Here is a 10,934-nt window from a genome sequence, read left to right as displayed (position 1 = left end):
TGCTAAAGTTTATGAATAGAGGTGAATACGATAAGCACTGGGTCATACGTCTCATACCCAAAGATACTCAGAATAGGGGTAAGAATACTCCAGTCCCACTCCTTCTCTATTGCTTAAGGCTCGTGCCACACACTTCTAACTTTAATTTAATAATTTTTTGTAGATGTCACCTTTGATGTACTTGAATAATCCGCTGCTTGGTGTGACCGAGGATGCATTGATTGAAGATCTTGACTTGAGGCCTTTAACTCCACAACTTAGAAGAAAAGTCTCATTGAGTGACCAAGGGTCTTTTGGTCACTCAATTTAGACAGTGGGATTATACAAGTTCAAAGTATTTAATTAATCAAAATTTCTTTTGATCAATTTAATCAAGGGTTTTATTTTGGTTTTAGGGAATTAGGTTAATCCTACTCTAGAAGTTAGTAATTGTTAGAAACTACCGTAAGGGATCATGCATTGTTTGGTTAAAGTTGATTGAAAATTCTAAGTTAGAAGCCCTAAGGGAGCATGTACAATTGTTAGGAATTGATTCAAACCTAATATAAATTTCTAGTCCTAATGGGATCATGTCAAAAATGGACAAAATGCCTAAAATTACCTCTAAAGGGTAAAATGGTCATTTACAAAATATGTCCAAATGTGAACAAAATTAAATTCTAGCCAAGACCTAATTAGAACCAAAAATGATAAAGTCCTAACAAATTATTTAACCTAATGTTGAAAATGGCATTATTCTAAATTTAATCGAAAGTCTAATTATCCCTAATTAAAATCCTAATTAAAAGCACTAATATAATATTCAAGATTTAATTTCTTAATTATCAAAATCAACCTAACTAATCTAATGTTAACATAATCAAGCTAATATCAACCTAATTAATCTAATTACAAATTGCAAAAACAATTAAAATATAAAAAGAAATGAATTTGGTAGGGAGGTGTGAATTGGAACTGGAGGTGTAAAACTGAATTAGCCTAAGGGGATGCAGACAAGCCCAAACTCAATTTTTTGTTACAATATGAATGTGTTCCCAAAAACTAGGTGGAAAAGGCCAACGCAATGTAGGCTGGGGTTAAGCCCACAATCACAATTGAGCTTCAACAGTGGGGTGTGTGCGCTCAGAATGGCTTGTTAGTGTGAAAACTGACCATGGGCCTTGTTAAGCCCAACATCCATCTTGTTCACTAGTTAAAAGGAGGGGTGTACATTGGCTATGGGGTGTAAAACGGGTCTTAATGGGCTTATGGAACCTTAAGCCCAATACCAATCAGATATGGCCAAAATGTTGATCCGTGTGAGTCAACCAACTTGAAATATGCAAGCATGTGCACCATCACCTCTCTTCCCTCACGTATAGTTCACCGGCCAACCGCCGCTGACCATCGCACCGGTGGCCATCGCCAGCGGCGGTGGTGGCCTAAACCTAAGTTGCTACCAGCATTGGATGCACAAGGCCATACTGGAGATGAATTCGATAATGGATTTGGGAAAAGGTTGCTGAATTGGCCAAATCGAATGAAGTTGTGGAAGAACCCTAGCTCCCTAAATTCAAATTAAATGGTCTTTGGCACGAATTGGCCTCTACCACCATGGGGCTTGGATTCCCCCCTTATGTTCTACACTCTGCTAATCTTAAAGCAAGAAAAAAATCCACAAAAGGAAAGCGACATACCGGAGCAGGAGACCGGAGATTTTATCAGGTAAGTTCTTGATCACTTTCGTCCTCTTCTCTTCTTCCTATTTCTTCTTCTTCTTCTCCTTCTGAAACTTAGAAGTGATGAGCTGAGGTTGATAAGGTTCAGCTCAAGCAGATTGAAGCTTCAATGGCTTATGGAAATGAGAGCTTTGAGTAAGGTGAGGGAAGAAATGTTGCAGCAGTGAGAGCGGATTTTCCAGAAAATGCCAAAGGTGATTGAATATGAGTAATGAATTGTTTAGATAGAGGTTAGGTTTTCAGTTAGATTAGGCTTGGGATTAGGATTGGATTCACTTAGGGATGGCTTGAAGTTGGTTAATGTTGACTCACTGAGTTAAATGATAACTCAGTTAGTTAGGAATGACTCAATTAGTTGATGATAGTTATGTTAGTTGGTGAATGATTTTATTTTTAATTGGCTGATGCAGGTTACCACTTAAGTTGATTTGGATTTGTACTTTGATTCATGACCTGCTGAACATGTACCTTTGCATGCCCATGGTTAATGACTTTACCTTGTGGTGAGTGTTATTTTTTTGCTTATGGTTTGATCATTGCTCTATAAACTCACACCTGTTTATTTCCACTATTTGTTTTACTTCCTATGAACTAAATGGTTTTGCTGCAGAGTTTTTTCATAACAGTAAATTCATTGAGCCAGTGGTCAAGGTTTGAATTTTCTTTATATAGATGCCTGCTTGTTTTCATCACCTTGTGGCAAGTCTTGCTCACACTTAGTTTGGTTATGGCTAACAATAGAATCATTTGATGCAGGCTTGGAACAGGGTATTATTTTAAGGTGTGTATTACACTGCTATGATGATGCACTACTGTTGAGATGCTCATGGCTAGATCAATATCAGGGTATGGTTGTTGCATCCAGTTAGTTCATGGACTGATTATACTTGCAATGCACATGTGTGATCCATGTTGAAACCTCCTGCCAATTTAGCTTGTGGTAAGTTGGTAGGTCTTTTATTTTGTTGAATTGCAAGGTAACAATCATGTATGCTTGAGTTGGAAACAGGTTTTGAAGGCTTGGCTTGGTGTTGATTTGCAAGTGTGTGTTAGTAAATGTGTGGTTGTGTTCTGGCTGTGCAGGGTAATGCTTATGAGTTTGGTCATGTTGTGATCATGTTTGTGGTTTGCAGGTTGAATTTGTTCCTACTGCCATGACCAACTGCCTTGCTAGCAAGATTTAGGATCTCACTCAGGTGGTAGTATGTTTTGTGTTGTATTTGGTTCATGTTTCATGGCATTACAGCAAGTGTGTTGCAGGTCCACTAAATGCCATAATTCTGATTTTGCAGCTTAGCATTTGACATTGGTATACATTACCCATTATTGCTGCAAGTTGCAGGGTCTTGATGCCTTTGTCAGGTTGGATGGTTTGTGATGTTGTTGTCTTGAATGTTGCAGGACTAGTGCATCGCCAATTGCATGTTGCAGGGTAACATGTGTTGAATGTCAGCAATAGGTTAAAGTATCATGATTCTCATGGCCACTACAGGTTAACAGGTTCCAATCTTGAGCATCTTGGTATGTAGCTATGGTATTGGGGAAATTATGGGACTTAGATGAAACCATGCAGGCATTCTATGTAGAACTTTCATAAGTCACTTCCAAATTCTTGCATCATGGCCTTGCAACCCAGTTATGGTTTCGACTTGGTACAACTCATGCATTGGATGCTCAAATTGGTAGTTAGTCTTGCAAATTCACTGTCTTGATGTGGTCTTATCTTGGATTATTGCAGGATGATGTGGTGCTACATAGTGTACATGATACTAATTCTTTGATGGACTGCATGGCCATGATGTAGGTCTGCTGTGATTGTTGCATTTTGGTAACAGGTTGGTTTTGCATCAAGGTGACACATTTGTGCAGCCTGGTATTACTCAGGTTTTGGCTCGGCTTATGCTTGATGAGGCTTGGTACTAGTGTCTATTACAAGGTCCTTTGTAAGTTCCTCATGGCCTTGTTTAGTGGCAAGAAAGCAGGGTAATTGAGTGTTGCAAAATGCTGAATGGCTTGCTGCAGCAACAGGGCCAGAACTGCTGCATCATGGATTCTCAAGTAGTGAAATCATGCACTCCACTGGTGTGCCATGTTGTCTTTAGCTTGAGCCATGGATGGTGGATCGCAAGGGATTGTGTTGTGCTGTGTTAGAGCTATCTGGACCTGGTTTGGGGCAAACCAAGACCAAGGGCTAGTGAGCCAAAATGTCAAGCTAAGCATGGTGCACATGAGATTGAAACAAGAACATTTACTTAGAAATGAAGCAACCAAGAGAAAACACAACCAAGCATGGAGATTGCATCAAGGCATAAGGCTAGGTTAAGTTTTGGATGATCAAGAACATGGGAGAGTTGACTTTGGTCAAAGTTGACCAAAAAGTTAATTGTTGAGCAAAGTTAACAATTGGTCAAAATTCAATTTTCTTTGTATATTTCTTGTAGATGGACATTTAATGGATGATTATGTGTGATTTTAGGGTTTAGGGCATTTGGGTTGACTTTGGTCAAAGTTGACCAAAAAGTCAATTGTTGACCAAAGTCAACAATTGGTCAAAATTGTCAAGACTTGTAATTTTTCATGTAAAATCAAATGTGATGGTTTAGAATGGTGTAAAATGGATTGACAAATGGTTTGAAATTGGCTTGTTTTATGATTTGAATGCTTGATTTTAAAAAGAACACGACTTGACTGGTAGCATACATTAACATGGTTCATGAACAAAGCTATGAATTGAGGGCATAAGATTAGGGTTTGAATGAAAAAACCATAAATCAATGGGCATGACTTACAACTATATTGTAACACAAGAGATTTGGTTGTTTGGATGACCAAGGCCATAAATGCACTAACAATTAGATGGACCAAACAATAAGGCATTGAGACCAAGATGGATTCAAGACCAATGCCCAAAGGAGACCAAAGTAAGGTTAGAACATGTACATTGATAATAGGTGAAAAGTGGGTGACATTTAGGATTATGAATGTCACTAGGTGAAAAGTCAAGCCACCAAGTCCATCAAATTTATCATCTCCTTGATTAGGGTTTCCCTAAGGCCTACCCCTCAAGCAAGTCTTTTGAATCAAACCATGTGCCCCAACCCATCAGTCTTTCAGTGTGTGAGCCTGCATTAGGGTTTTGAAGGCCAAGACAAGGCCTAGAGAAGCTCCACAAGATACCATCATCATATCTTGAGGAATTAGGGTTTTAAAGACCCCTGGGATTGCCTGGACAATCCCTTGTTGAATCCAAGCCTCCACCATCACAATTAGGGTTTCACAGCCCCTATGCTTGATGGGATAATCAGATCATGCTTTTGAAAATTGATATCCATACAAACCCTAGCTTTACAAGCCCAAGGTTTTGAATCCATGGTGATCCATTAGTTTAGGAATGATGCATAAGAATGAATTATGAATGTATGCAAATGATCCCCAAATCAAGTGGTTGGATGAAGAATTAGGAAAAAGGGAGGGCAAATTTTTGGGTACAATAGTAGGATGGTGAAGCCCTCTAACATTAGAGAATGGTATGTAATGTACTTGCAGTACATGAGGAATATTGAACAGAAGATGGCTCAGTTAACTACAAACTCTTATATTTTGACATTTTTAAGAGCTATGAGAGCACTAGTAGTTCTGATAGAGACTCTCTTTCTTCTTGTTCTTTACCAGGAAATTACCAACAGGTGATGGCAAATTCAAATGTTAAATGCTCCAATGTTAAAGAATTCATAACCTTGTATACAAGTGTAGTACCCCAAAATTTGCTCCCCATTTTTGCTTTTGCATTTGACCCATAACTTGAGATCCATCTAACCTCATTCATGTCTCATGCATATTCATCCTCATTCATTCCTTACAGATTCAAGGTTTCTGATTAACAAAGCGGGCTTGGGTTGGAGATTTCGATATTAGAGTTGGTGATCCTTGTGGTTTGTTTTGAAGGGTTGGAAACCCCAAACTGGTTCACAACATTAACAGACTGCTGGATTAGAGACCCTTGGCCATTTGCGCGAATTGAATCTCTCTGCAACCTATTCCCTCACCCTCACCAGAGCTCAATTCTCTTCCAAAAGCATTTGAAGCTTCACATGAAGCTCAAACTTTGCTTGAGCTAAGCCACACTGTTAATCACTTCCATTATTTTGAGCCAGAGAAAGGAGAAGAAGACGAAAGAAGAAGGAGAAGAAAGAGAAGAAGGAACCAAATTCAGGGAACTTACCGGCGAATTCTCTGATCATCTTCTCTGGTATGTCATTTTCCATTTCGTGTCTTTTTCTTGCTCTGAGCATGCCAAGGTGTAATATCTATGTTAGGGAGCAGAATCCCCGTGGAATTAAGGTTTGATTCATACTATGAGCTATTTAATTAAACTGGTAGATAGTTAGGGTTCTTCCCTTTATCTGTTCGATTCGACCAACACCAAGATTGTCTCCTAATCCTATCCCTATATCCGTGTTTAGCTTATCTTGGGGAATCCATTGGTGGTAGCATCTTATGGTAGGCCATTACCGGCGCCGGCGACGCACGTCGGTGCGGTGTTTCAAGGCGGACGGACAATGAGACCAAGGGGGAGATTAGCGCGCGTTAGAACTTCGTTTTGAATCTGTTGACTTAGACAAGTCAACATAGAAAAGAGGTTTGGGCTTAAGCGATATGGCCCATGGGATTTGCTTGCCACACACCAGAGGTTCTTAATACACCCCCTGTAGTCTTTAAAGAAATTGAGACGGGCTTCATGAGGCCCATTAGTGTTTTCACTGGTTCACCACCATTCCACTACTACACCCTCAGCGCCTGTGAGAAAGAAAACTGTGTTGGGATCAACCAAGCCCATAAGCATATTTTACTAATGCCCTACGCGCTTGCTAACACCCCCCCCCCCCTCAGGAATGGATACTATGGCGCGCTGGGCTGAGAGGCCCATCTTTGATTATTACTTGCACCCCCCAGTTTTTGGTTATGCTGTTGAATAAAAAACTATGTTGGGCTCCATGCAGCCCATCAACCCAATTCTGGGTTTACACCCCCATTTCCAGTTCTATACTTCTTTCTATTTTGCTCCTTAATTGTTTTTTTTTTGCAATATAGTTAGAATACAATTAGGATATAATCATTTTAGAACATGATTAGATTAATTAGGATTAACCCACATTTTAGAATATAATTAGGATTAATTCCCATTTTAGAATATAATTAGGATTAATTCATATTTTAGAGTTTTAATTAGGATTAGTTCACAATTTAGGATTTTTCATTAGAATTTAATTAGGAATTTTTAAGTAGATTGAAGTTAGAGACAATTATGCTTTGCTTAAATTTAGAATTTCATTGTTCTCAACATTAGGATTAGAATTCAACTTTAGGTTAGAATCCCTTTTAGGCCATGGAGGAAATTAGACATATTTTGCAATTGACCATTTTGCCCCTTATGGGCTTATTTTGGTATTTTTGTGTTGAAATTGTATGCTCCCCTTAGGATTAGAATTCGATCATATCCTAATAATTGTATGACTTAACATAGAATTTTAATCATGATTTTAATCAATATTTTGACATGTTCCCTTAGGATTGCTAATCTAACTTAGAATATCCAATCAATTTCTAATGAATGACCCCTTAGGATAGTTTCTAACAAGTACTAACTTCAATTAGACCCACAATTAGTTCCCTTCAAAACTAAAACCAAACCCCCGATTAAATTGATCAAAAGCCATTTTGATTAATTAAATCCTTTGAACTTGTATAATCCCCCAGTCTAATTGAGTGACCGAAAGACCCTTGGTCACTTAGTAAGACTTTTCGTTCAAGTTGTGGAGCTCAAGGACTCAAGACAAGATCTTCAATCAAGGCATCCTCAGTCATACCGAGCAGCGGATTATTCAAGCACATCAAAGGTGGAATCTTCAACACTTGTTAAATCAAAGTTAGAAGAGTGACATGAGCCTTAAGCAGTAGAGAAGGACTGAGACTGGAGTATTCCTACCCCTTTCTGAGTATCTTTGGGTATGGGACGTATGACCCAGCGCTCATCGTATTCACCTCTATTCATAGACTTTAGCATAATTCTAACCATACGATTAACAAGTCTATCTTCACAGAGCAAAAGCAACAAAAGCAAGGACTTCAACAACTTATCAATCATGAATCAAATTGTACGATACGAGCCTTAAGCAATAGAGAAGGAGTGGGAATGGAGTATTCCTACCACCATTCTAAGTATCTTTGGGTATGAGACGTATGACCCAACGCTCATCGTATTCACCTCTATTCATAGATTTTAGCATAATTATGACCATGTGATTAACAAGTCCATCTACAAAAGCAAAATACAACAAAAGCAAGGATAACGTCAACAACTTATCAATCATGAATCAAGTTGTACGATACGAGCCTTAAGCAATGGAGAAGGAGTGGGACTGGAGTATTCCTACCCCCATTATGAGTATCTTTGGGTATGGGACGTATGACCCAACGCTCATTGAATTCACCCCCATTCATAGACTTTAGTACGATTTGAATCGAACCATTGATAAGGTCTTCATCTTCCATTCAAGAAACAACTATAAAGACTCTTCTCTCTCCACTTGACAGTTAGTGTAATTATCATCATCCAGTAACTATCAAGTCTATCCATTTTTCATTCTCAATCATTCCAATTCTAATCATTTCAATCTCAATCGTCCATTTCTTCTTGCCTCCAATCAATTTCTTTTCAGCCCTAGTAGGCTGAACTACGAAAGCTCTGATTTCCTCATTGCACTATGAGGGTACGTAGGTAGGAGAACCCAATTTCTTCGCGAGCTATCTTATTTATCAATCTACCTAATCTATTGCTACTCCATTCATGCAATCTATACCATCCTTTTAAGATCAATCATACTTCTCCTTGGACTCCTTGTCCATCCTTTTAGGACGTCCTAATGACAGTCCATCTTTTTAATCGAGAGTTGTTTGGGCAAACAACCCTAAACACTTAATTCAGTCTTTCTTTTTGGCCTTACCTTATAGTGGCGGCCTGCTAGTCCATGTATTGGTGAATGCCTACCTTGCTCTTTGATTAAGAGTCTATCATTCTCTTGGATCCAAGCTACTATCCTTATTTGATCTCGAACTGTCAATTCCCCAGCAAGTGACACATAACTCCTTGCACTCGAATACTACAATCATTCCTTGACTTGGTGTTTGTCTTGTAAGACCCTGTTGCTTAGACAAACATCTCTTTCCCTTTATCCTCGTAGTTCCAAACTACGATTGCTCTGACTTTCTCATTACACAATGAGAATACGTAGGTGTCGCATCCGCGAAAAACAACCGGCGGGCTGAAATAAAAACAACACAGAGCCGCCACCGTGCGTTATTTAACCCAAAAGAGGGAAAGGAAACGCTCGAAGTAAACCTGGGAAAAGCATGGTCTCGCGACCAAAGAGAAAGGGTACGGGAGTCGGTTACGCAAGGGGAAGGTATTAGCACCCCTCACGTCCGTCGTACTCGACGGGATCCACGCTCAAAAGATAGGTTAAGGTTGCTAAAACAAAACATCACACACACACACCGAAGACAACACAGGTGGGGGAAAGGAGGAGAGGGCTCGCTAGGACATCGCATCCTATGCCTACGTATCTCGTCTGGAACGAGAATCAGAGCTGCCGTAGTTCGGCTCACGCACGCCAAACAAGACATACACAAACACAAGCAAACTTGGAACCCGAATGCCAATCGCTGGACTTACATCGGCTTCCGAACCAAACAAACACACCCAGGATACGGACAGCCAATCGCTGGTCTTACATCCATATCCTGGCACACAAGAGGGCTAACAAGCAAACACACACAAAAAAGAAAAAAAGTGCCCGGAGAGACCTCGCACGGTCTCCTGCCTACGTACCTCATCTGGTATGAGGATCAGGGCGACGTAGTTCCCCTGAACGGGAAAGAAATTCCAACCAGATACAAAGGGAGACACACTACTAGGGAGCTGGACTCGAGCCTAGGTGTTTATCATGCATCATTGCCCTATGTTATGGTTTCTATCTACTTGCACAACAGCAAGCTAATCCTAACCAGGAAAAACAAGCATGCAAGCATAAACAAAGCAAAGCAAACATTTCAAATAGCACACGCTATATCCAGTCAAGTGAGGCTCAAACAAGGGGTCAGACTGCCAAGGCAAGTCATCTGTACAAGGGTGGTGTTAGCTCTTAACCTTGACATTGAGAGTCAGGGTGAAGCAGATGAAAGGTGAGTGAAGATAAGACTTCACAACTCTTATCCCTGTCCAGGGAGAGCTTCAGACAAAGGAGCGTGGGTTCAGAAAGGAGGAACCCTTCTACACTCAAGACTCTGACTCGATTGTACAACTGTACAAGATCTTGGGTTAATGTCCCAATGCATCAACACAGTGGTGTGAGCAGAGGGACGACTCAACAGAATAGCGGGAGATAGATTGCATATCTCTCGGATTCCGCCAATTGCCTTAATCAAGGTCTTTACCTGCTTGAGGACAAAAGTAAACAATCACAAACATCGTCTCTTAAGGAGGACTTCAGACAGTTGCCTGGCTACATAACAAGCCAGGTCTTCCAGACTACATGGAGACAAGAGAGTCTACCTCAATTGGTTTATACAACCAAGCAGCAGCACAGCAAGTTCTTAAAGAACTAAAGCGACTATGGTACCTGAAATCAATCTAGTACAGTCAGTATTCAAGTCACAAAGTCAAAACAGACAGCATAAGAATCAACAGACAATGTACAAAAACAATGCAATGTGCAAAGCACAATCAACTCAAGTGAGCCAAGCATCCTACAAAATAAACCAAGTTAGTTCATAACAAGCATATAAACCAAATTCAATCAACTTGCATTAGTCTCCTTTAAGGCATTTGCATCTCAACCTGAAACACAATTCAAAAGTGAGAAACAAGACCACTAGGACAAGCCTAGGGTCCAAAGGAGGTGAAAAATTCAAAACAGCAAGTGAAAATTAACCAAAACCAAGATTTATTAAGCAAAAAGAGAATCCAATTGGTCTCACACCAAAACTATGCACCAAATTCATTTCACATACAAATTAAGTCCAAGTGTGCAATTGTGAACCACATATGAGCAAACAGAATGATCACACTCAAACAAATACCAAAACAGCTCAATAAATTCCACAACAAATCCAACCTAAACAGAACACATTCAATGAGTATCATATCAATTTTCAGCT

The sequence above is a fragment of the Lathyrus oleraceus genome, chromosome 7 (assembly GCF_024323335.1).
Source record: "Lathyrus oleraceus cultivar Zhongwan6 chromosome 7, CAAS_Psat_ZW6_1.0, whole genome shotgun sequence".
Lineage (NCBI taxonomy): Eukaryota > Viridiplantae > Streptophyta > Magnoliopsida > Fabales > Fabaceae > Lathyrus > Lathyrus oleraceus.
Note: the sequence above shows the minus strand (reverse complement) of the source record.